The sequence below is a fragment of the Morone saxatilis genome, unplaced genomic scaffold (genome assembly GCF_004916995.1).
Source record: "Morone saxatilis isolate NCDOM2014 unplaced genomic scaffold, NCSU_SB_2.0 Contig2, whole genome shotgun sequence".
Taxonomy (NCBI): Eukaryota; Metazoa; Chordata; class Actinopteri; family Moronidae; genus Morone; species Morone saxatilis.
In genome coordinates, this window is record NW_023339762.1 from 20,465,515 (window position 1) to 20,484,529 (window position 19,015).

The window sequence follows — 19,015 nt, forward strand, 5'->3', positions numbered from 1 at the left end:
TTGTAACACAGGGAGTCACTTACCAGTAGACTGTTGCATATGTTAACCGTACTGGATTCTGCCACTAGCAGGTTAGCGGTACTAGCTGTCTGTACCCAGAATGTCTTGAAGCTTGAAGGACAGGGGGAGTTTAAACACTACAAGCGTAAACGTGGGGGGGAACCCAGCCGGGACTACTGTCAAGGCATCTTTTTTAGATTAATTTTGAACGTACCTCAATAAATCAAATGATAAGTCATGATTTGTATTTGAAAAAGACTAAGTAAAAAACGAATATAAAAAAAGCCTGTTTAACTGTTAATGGTTCTGGTGGAAATTAATAGTGAATAAGTTAGCCGTAAGAAAATATGTCAGAACTCCATCCATATTACATGATATTTCTTGTGTGTAATGGAAAAGGGTCTTGATAAATATTAAGTCTGTATGAAGTGTAAAAAAAGTGAGACAAATGTTGTTGATGTACATGTAGACATGCCTTTAATTAACTGTTTGTATATATGAATACCTCTGTCTGCTTCATCAGACTCCCAATAATACTGAAAAACAAAAACAGCAAAGAAGAACAACATTGTCACCGAATTGCATGTGTGAGGTCCTTTAACAACACCAGAGCAGGTATCCCTACGCATTGGCCATTACACACAGCTGTGGTTATTTATAGCACGAATCGTATCATTTATTCATTAATTAATTACACATGCACCTGCAAACTATCAACAGCAATCATACTGTATCTCAATCATCATCATCACAGTTTGTAAAGGAGGTAATCAGTAATGATTTAGATTTAAGTACAACAAAATTTAGTGATTTACAAAAAAATGATTAAATTTCTATGAGTGTAAGCAGCAGAAAATCAGGCAGACTTGGTGAGATTGACTAAATAATGTGCATATTAGATCTAGTATTTCACATTCTCTTCCTGTACATTTTAACATATCATGCTCAATGTCTTAATCTTAACTACGTGTGAGGTGAATAGTTTAACAACAAGTTCTTCTTATGAAAACACAAAACAAATATCTGTTCATGTGTAGGAAATTGCATACAGTATGTTTTTGTATCGCTGATACATTTGACCATTCTTGGTTTGAATGCTTCGGATGGATGACATCTGTATTGCTAGGCAGCATCCCTTGTCTTTCTTAAGGCTTGTAAACTGATGATTACTGTTCTGTCTGGGTAACTTTGTCATAGTTCCTTACAACCAAGGGCAAGTTGTATAGGCCTTGTGGGAGTGGATAGCACCAGTGCACATAAGATCCAGAAGCTACCTGAGTGGTTTCAGAATCAGAATCAGAATCAGAAATACTTTAATGATCCCAGGGGGAAATTATTTTATTCTTGCAGCAATGAGAGAAAAAGGAGCAAGATCTTCAGAAGACCGTGGACCTTCTTTAATAAATGCCGTTCACTCCACTCAAAGGCTCAGTTTTCAAGCGCTACAAATAGTGTTCCATTTTTGTACGAATTTAGCCATAAATATCCAAACCAAAATATAAATGTATCTAAACTGTGTGCATGATGCATTAATGTATGTTTTTATTATTGCCTTTATTATTTCATACTGCTGTTTTAAATTAAGCTTCATATTTGCCATTTGATAAATGAAATGTATTATCCCACAGAACACTAGTTCTAGCCGGCCGGGATGTTCTTTTTAATTTCTGGACAAAGCAAGGACACCAACTCCCAGTGAAGATCTTTTCTTTTTTATTTAGATCTGTTTAATAAGTTTGAAGCCTGTAATTTCACATGTATGCCTGGACCTACTGTATTTAAAGCTAGGGTAGGTAATGTATTGACATCACAATGTAAGTCTTTTGTATATTTCTTGAAAATCTGTTTACATCCCGAAGGAAATCAATACATTTAAATGCTCTGAAACACTGGTGAGAAGTGAGGGACAAATAATTTTCTAGTTTCTAGTTTGTTTTGTTTTGGGGGGGATTTCTTATTTTCCTGAACTATGAAGTCAGTAGTCAGGCACTGTGTGCTCATATGTGTTAGGGGAGCGGCTTTAGAGGAAGACCTGAAAGGGGGTTGGCTTTGGCGTTCTCTTGTTAGTTTCTTCAACATTAACTACCCTAGCTTAGGTAACGCATTATATTCCCTTGGAGAACATGTACACTCAGGCTGTAGGCTGATTATATCCCCTCCCTGTCTATCCTTACCACTTCTCAGTAATCCACTCTACACCTCCTCTCTCCAGTACTGCAGGCTTGCCGTACCATTTCCATACTGCGTTCACATTCCTTACAGTGTGGCATTATCATCAATAGTCATTTAGGAGAGGGCTGCTTTCCACACCACCGGATGCAATGAAGATTCATAGCCACCATTTCAAAAGGAGGGGAGATGTACAGAATGAGAGATGGAAATTGTGCACATACACCACTGGCTTTTGGGTTACTACTGTTTGGCCTTGCATGTCCAGTGACGTGGATGGTAAAAGCAATGGATGACAAATGTTCAGAACTGTAAATGAGTATAGTAATCTTTAGAAGACAGGGAGGAGGGAGTGACTATCAAGGCTATGCTATGCATTACAATATGTCCTGTGAACTGTGATTTAAGCTTTACTGTGTAAGATAAAGGTTCAACAGATGCAGAAAACAATCACACGTTTTATGATTCAAAGCTGACCTGCAGCATATGGAGGAAGCCAATCAGTGTGGCAAGTGCAGCATGTGTTTAGATGTTTTTGTTTACATGTAAATATGTAGACACTATAGTTTGAAAAAGCCAACACACTGATTTTTCTATCCATATAGCTTGAAGGGGAATAGATAGATGAAGAGATCTTTTTTTTATGAGATTACCCTTAACGCCTCACTGCTGCTGAGTCTAGTACTGCTTGTATAGTTTACAATAATGATGGATGTAGACACATTAAGCATGTTTCTCTTATTAAGTCAGTGACAGGTGATGTAGCTGGATGAAATTAAAACTGTAGCTGAAGTATCTTACTAGCTGTAGCTTTTATTAAATTAACTCTGTGTCGGTTGAAAAATAAGTTATATAACGCTTTTTTATGTTTGATTTGTATTAAAATGAGAAACATGTAAAAGCTGAATAACGGATTTTATGGCTACAAATGTGATATGATGCAATGTCATGTAATGATGCAAAAAAGACAGAAGAAGCTAAAGTTAACTGGAAATAAAGGAGTAGCATTGTTTTTGTATTGGGTAGCTACCTCTCTACCAAGTATCACTGTGCATTTTGCCTTATTAGATAAATAGTTAGACTTAGTTTCTAAGCTATGATTGGATAATCATTGGTTGGGGGAGGGGTTTAAGGAATGGCCAGTTACCTAACAGACAATAACAGTTTAACATAGATCATAATATCTCTACCTGCGAGTTTGTACAATTAATTTTTTCAGACCTTAAAGTCTAGCATTTCATCACTGACCCTAACCCTTCATTTTACACCTGTTCTTACCCTCAAGTTTAACATTCTATAATATTTCTGACTGGACCATGCTCTTTGCAAATGTCATATAGTGGAAGTTCATGGTTGCGTTAGTATGCCGGTGTGTGGGAGAGAGAGTGAAAGAACTGACAAACACATCTATACACAGATAAATGAAGAGAGAGTTTTATTAGTGTACGAGTGTTTGGGGAATTAATTATTCCCAGCTTTCAACAGATGTTTTACAGCGTGTGCTGCGTAAGTGCAGTGGACTGTTAGAGTGCTTTATCATTCAGTATTTTCTATAAATGCAAATATGTGACCTGAAACTTCACTATTTCCACTCCATGTCATCCTTTCAAGAAACTTCATTATGGTCAGAGGGGATAGGAGGGTAGATGGAGATATGGAGACCTCTCAAAGAACAAAAAACTATTAACCAATATTATATTGTGCATATCTGCAGTGTACTACACACTACAGTATATATGTTGGTTTGAAGAAAAAGTGGCTACATAGTTTCCATACTGCAGGTGGCAATGCAGAAAGATATGTATGTAAATTGCAGGGTGCCTGATCCTTCCTGCCTCCACAGAGCAAAAAAAGAAGAAAAAAGTGAATAATCAAATGCTAAAGAGGTAATTTACTTGGGTAATGACCTTTCTCTGCTGCTGATGATTAAGGATGAGGCATGGTGATGAGCCCTGATAAGGGAAATGTGAGCCTGGTTCTATGACTATGCATATCGAAGGAGAAGGATGCCACCTCAACCATCAGCAGGTTTGAGAACAGAGGGCTCTCGCTCGATATCTCTTTCACGTTCTCACCCTACGGCACTAATTTATGGTCCTTTTTTTCGAGGCTGGCTTAGCATGCAGATGCAAAGATCACTCCCACCGCTCTTTTCCCGAGACCCTCTGTAACAAGCTGGCTCCATTCCTCTAATAAATCTAATAGTGAGCTGAACACTGTATAATGGCTTCAGTTGGTGCTTTGGCCCTATGAGGTGTTGCATATCAAAGTGTTAGCTGCTGAAATAGACTGACAGCTGACATCCAACCGCAGGGAGGTGAATCTGCCTGTACAATGTCATTTTCTCACTACCGACAATGAAGATGGGAGCCATACAATGTCTTTTATCTGCCTGATTAAAGCGGTAAGCTTATATATGAAGTTATGTTAATAGACATATATTACAACATTGTATTTTCATCCCTATTAACATTTAAAGAGTAAAGGCAGTTAGAGCATCTAATCAAGTCTAAACTGATTCATTAGGGTGCCCTTTCGTTATAGCAGAGCATAGAAGAACATATGTTTTTCTCAGTTTGGAAGACGTGGATGTTGTGTTGCAGCATTTTCATCTGGAGCTATTCTGGTCATCTGTACAGTGTTGATACTATTCGCCACTCCAGAGGGAGAGGGGGTGCAGGCTTCACCTTTGACCAACCTGATTTGATTTTGTCAAATGTGTTCCCTCGCCCTGCCGAGACCGGGCCAGCTGCTCATCTCTCCCCTGCTCCTGTTCATCATGTTTGAGTCAGTGAATAAGAGGAGAAGAATGTGGGAGACCAGCAAGAGAATAAAGGGAGGTGGGTGGGTGAGTGGACCGAATCAAGTCTAACACAGTGGCCTGTCTGAGAAAGATGGTTTTATCATCCCTGGCATCTCAGCGTGTGACTGCAAATCTGGTGTAACTTTCAGTCTCTCCCCTCCCCTCCCACTCATTCTCTATCACTTTGTTTTCTCTGTCTCTTTCCTCTGCCGGTGCCTGTTCTGCCAAATCCCTGGGCAGTTTGGCTAGAATATCAATGAATCAGTCTCTATTAAGTTCTCATATATATGAAGCTGTAAGTGAAGCGAAACCACAGCGCTTGATGAGGCTGATGTGGGTGAGTAGCAGTGCCTCTGGTTAAGGCACTCGCCTCTCTGGTGGAGATCAGCATGAGCTTCTCTGGAGAGTTGGAGCTCAGACTTCATTTATTATATGCAATAATTAAGAAGAGCAAATTCTCAGCATGGTTCAGGGTTTTATTCACAGGAAAGATAGCCAAAGGAAAATGGATATTATAAAGAGAAAATTGTAGTTCTCTGCAGGTAGGGACAAAGAAAGAAAGTGAGAGGAGGAGAGAAAGAAAGGCCGAGGGAAAAAAGGTGGTTGGGAGGCGGGCAGGAGTCAGTGAAGTCCAGCAAGACAGCCTGTGGGACTGGAACACCTCTGTGCAGCATCACATCCCATTTCACACTGAATTCTTACCACCAAGTCATTTAAACCTCTTCAGGCTGCAATATACACAGCAGTATCCACAGTTTAACATGAAGACACTCATGAGTATTCATGCTGCTATGGCGAAGAAACATCTAAGATTTCAAGAATAAGTTTTAATATTTTGACAAAGGGGTAAAATAAATTTAATGTAATTAGCCACTTCCAACAAGGAATATGTAGACGTCGACTTGCAGGAGAAATTATCACTCTGGACAAGGAATATAACGTTTCCAGCAAGGAGACTGAACATTTAGTTAATTTATTTCAACACAGTATAACATCACACAAGTCTTCCAATTTCAGAAAAACATGCAGATTTATAACAGTTATTTACAAATGAACTTGCTACAAACTCGCTCCTCTTCCTCTGTTTGATGCCTCTCCTGTTGCTGCCTGAACCTCCCGTGTTTCCCACCCAGACTTATAGTAATAATAGTCCCTGTTCTGAGCTGCTGTAAATCAGCTGGCCTACGTTGATCCACTCTGGTCCGGTTCTTTCACACATTTACTTCCTAGCAGTATCTCCTGTGAGAAAAGGTCTGTATTGCAACAATCCCAATACTTTTGACCCAGTAACAAGGCGCAGCTCCCGAACGGAGTTTCACGTTTTTGTATTTCTTCTCAGCAACTAACGATTAAATCGACTATTAGGAGGTAACCCTAATAGGACACTGAAATGATTGGGCTTAATCACCCCCAGTATTTTGAATTGACTACTGACCAATTAAAATAAATTATATCAGGTGATAATGAGTATCTCTGCTTTGAACTGATATGAGGTCATTGAACAGCAGAAAAGCGACGGTGAACATGAGTGTAGCAGAGGATGTTTCAGGTAATAAATGCTGCAGCTTCCCAAGACCAAGGAAAGTCTCTTTAAGTAATTTTGTGCATTGTGGTATTTCATTTTTTGAAATTAATATCTACAGATAAATGTGAAAAGCTGTAAATTAAATAAATTAAGACAGAGTTGGCAAATTTACTCAAAGACTTTGTATTCCGTTGGAGATGCCTTGGAACACAGCTTCACTTCAAGGTAAGATAAGTATGCTGCTTGTGCTAAATTTCTGGTGAATGAATGTCATGGCTAATCCTGCAGCTGTCTACCTATAGGCAGCATTTGCTGCTATTAATTGTGAATTAATTTCTTGGAGTGGATCAGGCCTGTTTTTAACCCTTAGTAGTGCATATGTGTGCCAGTGGGAGGCACATCTAAGGCTCTAGAGTTTACTCTTATTAACATAATGTAGCAACCTCATAGCATCCCCTGGCATGATCTCATAGTATCTTGAACGCCATGCCACTCTCAAGTCTTAAATGTTGGAACTTCCCACTATACAGTAGCCTCAATGAAAAGCATCATACTTGACCATCAGCCACAAACAGGAAGGGCAGACTGCCCAAACCTTTCAGTTTATAAACAAATACAACATTATACTGTATGTTTACTATAATTTTACCACATTAAATATGTGATTTACATACATGCTCCACACAATAAAAGGCTCTCCCAGGCTGTCAGCCTGAAGAATTATTATCTAAGGTATTATTAGACAAAGTTAGAGCACATTTAAGTAACGCTTTTATTAATCTGCATAAGACTTACTGTATGGGGATTTAAGGCAGCTCATATGGCCTCTAAATCTCTTTGCGTGATGAGGGTGGGTGGTTGGAGGATCACAGATTTATCGATTGGTTGCTGTAGAGATGCACCTTCCCATATCCATATAAGCTGTAATATTATTGAGAGTCATTAATCATCCTGACAGAAACAAATTGCAGCCAGGCATCCTTTACTTACAACTGAAAAAGAAAAAAATGAATGGGTGGGGGTCTGAGTGGACTATTTGATATGCTAACATCCAAATAGTAATGTGCAGCGAGGGCAGAACAGCACAACATGGCTTTACTTTGTGTCTGAAGTGACTCAGGGTTTTATCATTTCTCTTTCACATCGGTGTGCTTCAAACCTAATCTACGCCCCACCCCCAAACACACACATACATGCACACACGGCTGTCAGCTGTTTTGTTGATGAGATCAAACAAATATATTTGAAATAAATTTCTGTCATCATTTATTTGCCTGGAATAATCCTGTGTTTATTTTGGGAAAACATCCCGAAAACATTACTTTGCAACTCCTTTAAGAAATGTATTTAGACAAAACTTTTGGGCATATTTATTCATGGCATCGTGCAGTAAAATCTTTCAGGTGTTGTCAGTATTGCTAAGCTGAAAAACTTTTTTTTATTTTACCTCTGTAGAACACATAACTGATGATTTGCGTTGTTTTGCCAGCAGCACACTCTGCTCTAGATTTGTGTTGCTTGCACAGTCATAGAAAACTACAGCATATTACATTGATTGTTTTGTTGTACATTATATTGAATTTTTCACTTGTTCAATTGAGTCTTTTGACGTTTAACATTTGTTTTGATCTCATGGCAGACTCACACTCTTGTTTATGCTGCTCAGTGATTTCTCTGAGAGATATGGATCATGGAATCTGTCTTGTCAGCATGTGAGAGCCTCCTCTGTCTCATTCTTCAAGCCATTTTACTCCTCACGTTTTGCAAATGTTACTTATTGAAGGCCCTATTTGTCATTTCTGTTTTTCAGCTCCCATCCTCAGCTGAGCTCTGGAGATACTGTCCAGTATGTGTTAATTTTATGCAGTTGTAAACGCAGAGATTGGGCTATATATGTAAGGAAATTGGTGTGAAATCAACATATCTGCGAACACAACTCCCCCTGGAGCCTTTCTGTGATCAATTATTTATGTACTGATGAGAGCCGAGAAACTATATTTAAAGATCCACTTCTTTGCATTTCCATTCTTTTTTTTTTATATCTTTAAAGTAAACGTGTGTATTGAGTATTTATGCTGATGCTTGTGATGAATGGCAAACGAAAGAAGCAATGAGGTTCAGGAAAGGGGATAGAGAGATCAAAAGTAAAAAAGGAGAAAAACCTCAGAGAGTTGTTGTGATGTGAGGGTAATGTCGCACCATGCTGACAGAGCATGTTGAGTGTGTGTGCTCCGGTTCCCAAACTCATCTTCTGCCTCCTGTCATTCAGCTGCTGCTGTTGGACCACAGTAATCTAAAGGGATCCTGCTGTGGCACTGGAAGCCAATCAAGGATCTCTGTAACTCGATTAGAGCAACCTTGCAACCAATAGTAATAAATTAAAGAATGTGCAGATGCAGCACTTCACCAGGAATACAGTACATGAAACAGAGAGTCTTTTAGTTTGGGTTTCTGTGGGAATTTTGAAGGCCTTCTTCAAGGTTAACAACTTTACTGACATTGAAGTATTGAGAGATTGGCTCTGACATGGCATAAACACTCTTGAATATGTATGCGAAATTTAAGTTAACGATAACACATAGGATCCTGTCTTTTTCTGGAGCATACACAGTACTTAAATAATATATAAAACCCTGCAGACACTGAACCACCTGGTCTGTGTTGTTAGCTTAATCCATGGCTCTTCCTCTTATTTCTTCCATTTGTCTAATATTTTAAAACGAGTCATGGGTTGTGGTTGTTGGCACAGTCTTTTTTCGAAACTTCTCTCTTTGCTCTTACAGAATCCTGTAGTGCGTGTTTTGTATGACAGCATGAAGGACAATCCAGGCAAATAAAAGACAGAGTGGGATAGGTGTATGTCTGTGTTGTGGTTCTGCAATACAGATGATTAAAAAAAATTGCAAATTCCAGAACAACAATGCTTCAAGAATATAACTCTTATATCACTCGACAGTGTATCAATAATTCAGAAAAAATTTAATATGATATATTAAAAAGTAGAGCTTCACAAATCAAATAAAAAGTTTTAACGTTTAGTTTTTAAAGTTTAAACAAACATTTTTACAATGTATGGTTAGTATGTTCTGAAAATAGTTTCTTTTTACAGTACTTAAGAAATGCATGTCAGTGACTTATATTTTTCAGAAATACGTGAGAAAAATGTTGTATACATTTCATAAATCTAATACCCTGGCATACATAATTATTATTATTAGATCTTCATGTAATGGAAATGTATTTTTATTGAATGAGGGAATTTATAAACACAATTAGAGACATTTGCCTTTGATTAGGGGCCAGATGACTCTCCACAATTCTACTGGCCTTAAAAATTGCCACGTGTCCACAAGGACGTTGACATCCATTACAGAAAATTATGAGCCAGTAAAAAGTCTGGTTCTTAGGGGATGCTAGCTCCTGGCTCCTTGTTTCCTCCACATAAGACCGCACATTTGCATTTCTATCCCATTTGAATAATTGCATTTCCTTACACTCACGGTGAAGTTTGTTTTTATTTGATAGCTTTAGATTAGCCTTATTTGGAAGATAATTATTCCCTTTGGTTAGATTTCTCATTTGGGCTCTCTGCTGTGATAAGATTTGTTTCAAGGCCCTTTTCTGTGACCCTAGTGTACTGCTTTTTCATCCTCCATTTTCCTCTCTTTCTTTGACTCTGGGCTTTACCTGGAGTTTGGTACCTGGCCATCTCAGGCCGAAGGAGGAGATGAGACTGAGAACGACAGAAAAGAAAAAAAAGAATAGGCAGAGGTGGTGTCAGCAGTGAGACAGTGCTGACACTTTAAGGGAAGAGTGAATAATTGAAACAGCTTCCAAAGAAAAGTGTCTAGTTTTGATGGTTGGGTTGTCAGCATACAGTGAAGTAGGGACATGATGCCAAGCAACTTTACAAGCTGTTGAGGGGTCCCTCTTCAATGAGATGGTAATAACCAGTCCTCCTAAGCCCTGCTGCTAGCAGACACTAGAGAAAGATAGTTTAGAGGAGAATGTCTTTGTTCCTGGGGCTTTATTAAACTACACAAGGCTCTGTCACCATGATGTGCCTGTGATTAAAGGATGTGCAACACCAGCACCTCAACTTCTGACAGTTTCTTACAGCTGACATGGAGAGGTCTAGCTGATATTTGTTTGTGCTTCAGTACAGTATGTGCAGTTTACTGTATATTCACAGCATTGTGTGTGTATGTGAGTAATAAATCCAAAAGCACACTGGTAAACAGCATCCAGTAGCTTCAGGATGTTGGCAGCAACAACGAACATATAGAATGGCCAATAGTCAAAAAAATTGGAATTAATGAATGGCATAGTCTTCCTCATTGAACTATAGAAATGCTGTTTGATCATAATTAAAAGCATATTGGCCAGCAGGAGAGTTTCCAGTATGAGGTCTTATAAAAGGAACAAATTTAGTATTTCTATAACTTCAAATTATGTGTGAAGATCATCAGAGGGACAAGGGAACAATTTGAGATGCAGCAGAATGCATACAAGATAGTGTTGACAGCATTTGTTTTAAAGTTTAGAGATTAAAATACATTTTCCACTAAAATTACTCTAAATAATATATATTGGCATTGGTATATGCATTATAAATACTGTGTGATCCACAGCATATTATAATTCTGGAGGGCTAAACAGTATAAGATTATCTTAAGTAACACTGGCTAGGTCTAACATTTATGCTGGTTTTCAAGTATCTGGGGATAGTAGGAAGTGAGTGTAGTTAAGACACGACCAAGGGGGAATGTCATTATTAAAGTGGGACTGACTCACCCAACGTCAGTTTGAAACTGGCTTGATGGATAAAGCTGTAAGCTGTGTGTTATTAGAGAAAAGCTTTGTTCCAGGATGTAGGCTATTGCTGCCAAATTCTATGCCAAACTGGTCTTTTTGTGCCCAAAACTGTGATGTTTATCTATATTGCTTTATTTGATCATGACCAAAATTCCTCAGTAATTACACAAATCCCCAGTACATATTTAAAAACAGATTTTGAACCCTCTTACATATATTGTTTTTACCCCTGTTGAGTTAGTTGTTAATGAAGGCAAACATATAACAGGGCAACCTTAGTCAATAAAACTGTGAAAAAACTGTTTTGTGATAATATCTGAGAGTAAGTCTTTAAAATGCCTTTATTGTGGTTATTAAAGGGCTTTTGGCATCTAATATACAACACAGTTCTTACTGTATTATCACAGCCTTTAAAGATAAGCTGAATGTGAGCAAGGGATACATTTACAACAACCAAGTGACTAAGGTGTACAGGAAGTAATATACACCGATCAACTATAACATTATGACCACCTGCGCCACCCTGGGGGTTGGTCGCCTTTTCCTTCCTTGACCACTTTTGGGAATAGGCTACTGACCACTGCAGACCGGGGAACACCCCACAAGAGCTGCAGTTTTAGAGTGCTCTGACCCAGTCCGTCTAGTCATCACAATTTGTCCCTTGTTAAAGTCGCTCCACACAATCCACAATCCTCACGCTACCCATTTTTCCTGCTTCTAACACATTGACTTTAAGGACAAAATGTTCACTTGCTGCCTAATATATCTCACCCACTGACAGATGCCATGATAACCAGAAAATCACTGTTATCCACTCTACGTGTCAGTGGTCATAATGTTATGGCTGATTGGTGTATATCTCTTAAATCTATGTATTTCTTTAGCAAGAAAAAAAAGTCCCTATTGTCCTGTTGTACTCATTGCACTGATAACTTATTATTAGAGAAGGAAGAACATTGAGCCCAATGGGAAAATACCTAAAATAGAGTAAAATGTTGCATCTACCCATAATAAAATACCCATATACATACCCAAACCTGGCTTTCTTTATTCAAAATATTCTAGACAAAACCCTGCTTAGAATTGCTGCTTGCATATCTATTCGTGTGTATTTGTCTCAAGTCACCTCACGTTGTGGTTTGTTGCTGGTGGTTGGAGAAGATGAGGTATCGCTGCCACCAGCTACCATAATAATGTGTGTGTGACTAGAAGCAGAGGTCATTTGGAGCTCAGGAATTCAGGAGTGCAGAGCCGACTGACGGGAAGGAACAAGTTCTCTCAGCATGGTACCACATTAACCTCACATCCTTCAAACATTAACATCTACCTCTAATGTTCTCCCTTCCTTTCTTCAAGACCTTTTAAGCAATTTAGCCTTTAATCATCTACATTGCTGTACAAAATGATGAATCCCCACAGGCAGATCAAGCCGAGCAGCGAGAGAACATTTTCCTCAGTAGTTTGAAAAATGAAGCATGGAGCATAGTTAAATGTGTCTGTTATTATTACTAATTTACGTTATAACAGGTTGCTGTTGTCAAGGGGTTACACCTTTGTATTCAGATTAGACTAGCTGACAGCAATTAGCTGAAAGTGTAAGTGCTAGATACAACTTCTTTTTTGGCCCACTTTTTTGGCTTTTAATCTTTCATAAAACATCATGTTTCACATATACTAACTATTGTTCTCCTTCCTTTAATCAAGCCCAGACAGTGAGAATTATGAATAAAGTATTAAAGGTCTAGTGTGTAACACACTATTGGCAAAAAAAAGAATATATTACGTCTAACTTTTTTTCATTAGTGTATTATGGCCTAAATACAGTGCCTTGCGAAAGTATTCGGCCCCTTGAACTTTTCAACCTTTTGCACACATGTTCAGGGCCTTCAAAACATAAAATAGTAAAAGTTTTATTTTTGCTGAAGAATCACAAACCCCAAAAAAATGGAACACAATTGTGGAAGTGGGAACGAAATCTATGGATTTTTGAAACTTTTTAACTAATTAAAAAAATGGAAAAGGTGGGGGGGCGTTGTTGCAAATTACTTCGGGCCCCCTTGCCTTTAACTACTTTTTGGTAGAGGGGCAACCTTTTGCTGCGTATTACAGGCCTGCAAGTCGGGGCCTTGGGCTATGCTCTCTATCAGTTTTGCACATCGAGAGACTGAAATTCTTTGGCCCCATTCTTCCTTGGCAAAACACTCAGTCAGTGAGGTTGAGATGGAGGAGCGTTTGCTGAACAGCAGTTTTTCACTCGTTATTCCACAGATTCTCGATTGATTTCAGGTCTGCGACTTTTGACCTTGCGGCCATTCTAACACCTGGATACGTTTATTTGTGGAACCATTCCTTTGGTAGATTTGCTGTATGTTTGTTTACTCATTGCTCTTGTTGGAAAGGGACCCAAATCTCCGTTCCAGTTTCAGGTCTTTTTGCAGACTCCAACAGGTTTTCATCCAGAATGGTCTGCTATTTGGGCCTGATCCATCTTTTCCCCTCAATTTTTAACCATTCTTCCCTGTCCCTGCTGAAGGGAAAGGCAGGCCCAAACCATTGATGCTCCCACCACCATGGGTGCTTGACACGGGTGGATGGGGTGGTGTTGAGGGGTGATGGGATGCCTTGTGTTGCTTTTACGCCATAACATATCGCTTTTGCATTGGGTGGGGCAAAAAGGTTCGATTTTGGATTCATCTGGACCAGAAAGACACCATTACATATAAAACCAACCAATGTATAAAAGTAGAATCATAACACAGAGTGGTTAGGTGGGCAAACTATAAGACGAGACAATTATATTAAATGGAAGATAATAATATTGGAGAATGGACTTTCTATACTTAGCCAACAATAACTTCCAATAAAGCACAGATTTGTGACAGTATAACAGACTGAATTGATAGATACCTAATGGACAGCACCATCATCCCCCACCATCAGACATGTAGTTACATCTGCAAGTATAACATAACAGAAGTAGAATCATAGGACCTCTATAGGACATAGCATCATACTGAAATCAAGATACATTACCACATATGTCTAGACTGAAAGTTAATAAGGAGCGGCCAAATAAAACTGAATAGATATTGACCAGTGGTACAGAATCATCACAATATCCATTTACATGATAACGATATAAGACACAAAGATGCATCACTAAAAGAAGAAATAGTATTAAAGACATTGAGAAATAACTAAAATATATAGAATATTACCAAAATCAACAGAAAGACATTATAAAAAATTAATCACGACAACAAACAAGAATATTACGCACCTGCACCCTGGTAGTGTTCCTCGCGTTCATTCATGGATGCTCTCTAGCAAGCTATATACAAACAAACGACCCTGAAAACATTCCAGGACAAGATATAGGACATATTATAACAAGGAACAATTAGAATATTTAATCTATATGGGTGTGGATTTTCAATATTATAAGCTGAACGTGGCAAACACACGATACATTATAACAACATAATGGATACATTCAGAGATCCGTCGCCTATGAAACTTCTGAGAAGTGAGATTGACACTGCAAACTGAAAGTGAAAGTGAGAAACCGAATAATTCTTGCAAACGACAACCTTATTATCATATTTTATATTTTACTAAAAAAGTTATAAAAAAACATATGCCATAAGCTCGTTCCGTATACCAAGAACTATACACAATTGATAACCAGAACTTGGAAATTTAGGGTGATACATTACACAAAAAATAAAAATTTTCCATAGCGAAATCTTTATGTGTTTGAAGCCTGAAATGTGTCAAAAGGTTGAAAAGTTCAAGGGGGCCGAATACTTTCGCAAGGCACTGTATAGTGCAGTATAGTATAACGTAGTCGTTATGTTTTTTTACCTTAGAATGAGCCTTTTATATCTACAGACACCGTGGGTTGCCTTTAGTCTGGCATGTTGAACTGCAACTGTTTCTACAGTAGCTCTGAAGGGTGTTGCCGTGGTTTGTGCAACTACACCGCTAAATGCCACTAAAGCTTACACACTGGACCTTTAAGTACTGGGGATGGATACATACACAATAACGTGAATTCTATACTAACACTAATACAAAACAAACAATTCCCATGAGAGCGATGAACTAAATACTACATTTGTGAATCATCTAGTACTATCACCAAAGGGATCACCAAATGTATTACACATCTCGAGGAAGACATAGAGGTGTGTATCTCATGGCAATCCACCCAATACTGTTGATATTACAGTCTGGAACTGGAGGAACAGACTGTATGTTCTATACAATGTGTTATATTTTCACAATGGTTGAATGTGTCTGCTATGGCGCCACAGTATGGTTAGATGGTGAATTGCATTGCTTGTCAAGATGAAGCCCTCAAGTGCTCAAGTGGATTCTGCCCTTCCCTCTCTGTAAGTGGTAGATCACAGAGGGTGCATCTACTTCTCTGGTGTGCTCAAGCGCTTGTGCAGGTCTGCTCAGGTAATTACAGCATCTGTTAAGAGCTTCACTGATTGTTTTTCATCTCCACATGGTCACCACTCCAGAAAACCAATTACCCAGGGGAATACTAAATCACCAAGACCGATTTGTTATTCTATTGCAAAAAGCAGAAAAACCTGGATAAGAGAATGTGTTCCTATTTGTTCAAATGCAAATAAAACACATTGACAAAGAAAAATACAGTGAAGAGCTTAACATAATAAAATGATATAGTGAAAAAAGAAACATTTTAAAAATAACAATATATAAAACATTTAAGTCAAATAAGAAACAATTTGCACAAAAATCTAATAAAAAAAAAATTGGACTTGGCAATGGAACAACAATACCTGCTCAGAGTTGTTTGTTCTTATAGAATAAAATTTGGTTTTATCAATACAGTATACATAACTCACATTTTGGGAAATCAACATTCAGTTGTTTTATTTAAATGAAACAATTATTCTGTTTTAAAGATGTGGACTTGCGTGTGCATGGTCGACTCAGACGTAGAAAAGTATGCGTCACTTATCCCCCCGGTTGCTCCCGTTTAGCAAATGCCTCTACGTTGTCCTTCTTCTCAGATTCATTACTTCAGTAATGTGAAACCAGATTGTTTAGATGGATAAATGGTGTGATTCACATTAACTTTTGATTAATTGTTCTCATTTATTGTGCCGACAGAATAGTTTTCCTCCTCCCCTGACCTCAATCTTCAACGTCCTTTGTAACCACTGTGATGACTTTGAGTTCTATTTTCTCCTCTCTGGCTCCTCTTTTGCTACCACTTTAATGCTTTTGCGAAAAAACCTATAAGCCGATTTAAGTTTCCGTTTAAAAAAAAAAAAAAAACACATTCACAATGAGAAAAGTGAAAAGCTTTATTCTCCTGGAACTGCGCCGGATTGCCTTTATAGCAGTGCCTGAACTCTTTTTATTTCGGCAGTCCTTTAAACTACCGTGTCTAATTGCGATGGCATTTTTAATTAAAAGTCAAGGATATGTGGTTGTTTGTGAAGGGAGACTAATCTGTTCTTGCCTCCACCTCTCCTAGTGCTAGCTATCTTCCATCTATCTGCCTAATGAGAAAATAGAGAAGCCAGTGCAGGACTTGTTGATATTTGCCTTTCTCTAAGTAGATTTCTGTGAATTTACGATTAGCAACCAAGCCTCAGACCATGCTATGCTGTTGCTCAGAGACCTTATGGATTACTAAAGATAACAATAAGCAATTTCCCTCAGGCTTCCTATAAATTCATTGGTGTGGCTGCATACTGAACTCAATATTGTATGTGTTAATTTTTAGAAAAATAATGTTTATAAAATGAAGACCTTGAATTTATTTGTTTGTTTGTCGTTATGTTGCTTCTTTTGATATTTTGTACTTTGTATTCAACAAACAGGAGGATGATTTATAGTGCAAATATATCTGAACCATAAGGTATGGTATGAACATTTTTTTTATATTCAGTGTGTCTGAATGTGCAATGCACATTAGTACAGTGTTTAAAATCCTTCTTACTTATTTAAACTTTATTTCTTTCTTCTTTTATTCATCAGCTGCCTGCTGAGTAGCTTTTTTCTGGAGCAGGAGGATGGCATTGTGAATAGGGAGACAATTATTCAAACAAAGGACAAAGGTTCAAGCCCTTCTGTTGGCAAGCATCCATCTTACTTTAGTATCTGTGAGAAAAAATGCAGAATCCCTGCCTGTTGTTACCTTAGTTTGAGGTTTGACCTCTCTGTGAGAAGACAAACATACACACACAATGATCAATGAAAGATCAGATTATTATTAATTAGTTTGTTACTTTTCATTACATATATATATCATATATATATATATCATGTTAAACCGACATGTTTCTACAGTAGCCCAGAAGGCACAAACCAAACACTGGCTCTAGATAGGAGCGTTCACGTTTTTCATGTGTTTTGCAGCCATCGTAGTTTCACCTTCGCACTTGGAAGGGCAAGGTGAAGCAAGGGAGTTGCAGTCTTCAGATACACCGCTAGATGCCACTAAATCCTACCCACTGGACCTTTAACCATATACTAACAGACCTGGAAAAATCATTTTTGAATCATGTGTAGTTTAGTACTGTGGCTGTGTTTGTACCAATGCCCGGGGTGATAGCAGAGGTCTGTGCTGCCCTCCCTCCACATTAAAGGCCCCAATGGGGATGCAGGGCCACAGCTGGGATTCAGCAGAGAGGAGAGATTAACATTGTGCTCCACCATTCTGCTTCATGGAGAGGGCCCAGTGCCCAACCTTACAGCTGAGGAGGCATGGCCATGCCTGTGGGCAACCTAACCCCAGAGGTGGCCCACAACCGCAGCAAAAATCCAATTGATTCCAGCTTGCACAGCCATCAGCCAGATACAGACTCCAGTGGGCTTTACAATGGCAGCCTTTTTGACACCTCAGGGAAAATGTCACCTGAAGTTCTATGGAGCACAGAAGAGACAGCAGGTTCAGAAAACCTCCTGTCCAAGAAAAGTGATGTTTTTCTTCTTTTTAGTTTATACCATTTAAGAAGAAAATTAGCGTGTTTACAGCATTAGCATTATAGACAGAGCATGCCCCCATCTTCTAACACGTGCTGCACAGACACACAGCCTCACTGATCATACATAGCATTATCTAGAACTGAACACAACATCTCTGACATAAAAATGTCAGAGCCAAGGGAGAATTGTAAACTGGAATTATGTGTACTGAAGAGGAGATAGGTTGGCGGATAGTGACTACTGTGGCTATTCATCAGCTACAGTAGCAGCAGCTCCAGGGATGTCACGCCGCAGTTGCCCATCAGCCAGCTGTTGAGCTTTAAATGGCAGCAGGTATCATACACATACATTCTCTGTTCAGCCACCACAGTTACATACCACCAATGTGTCTTAGAATAGACATATGAGTTTTGTACAACAAAGTATACAAGCATTTACTCATATAATTACATAACATTTGCGTGCAACTTCCACCTCTATTTTTGCATATTGAAGCTAAGAAGCATACAGCACATTTGTAGCAATGAGTCATATACAGTGTCATTGAACTACCAACAGGTGTTATGGAACTTAGTTGGGTGAGACAAGTTTCTCTGGTATCTGCTGTGTATATCCAGTAGAATACAGGTTAGAAATGGTAAATGGACTGTACTTATATAGCGCCTTTCTAGTCTTTCGACCACTCAATGCGCTGTACACTACATGCCACACTTACCCCATTCACACAC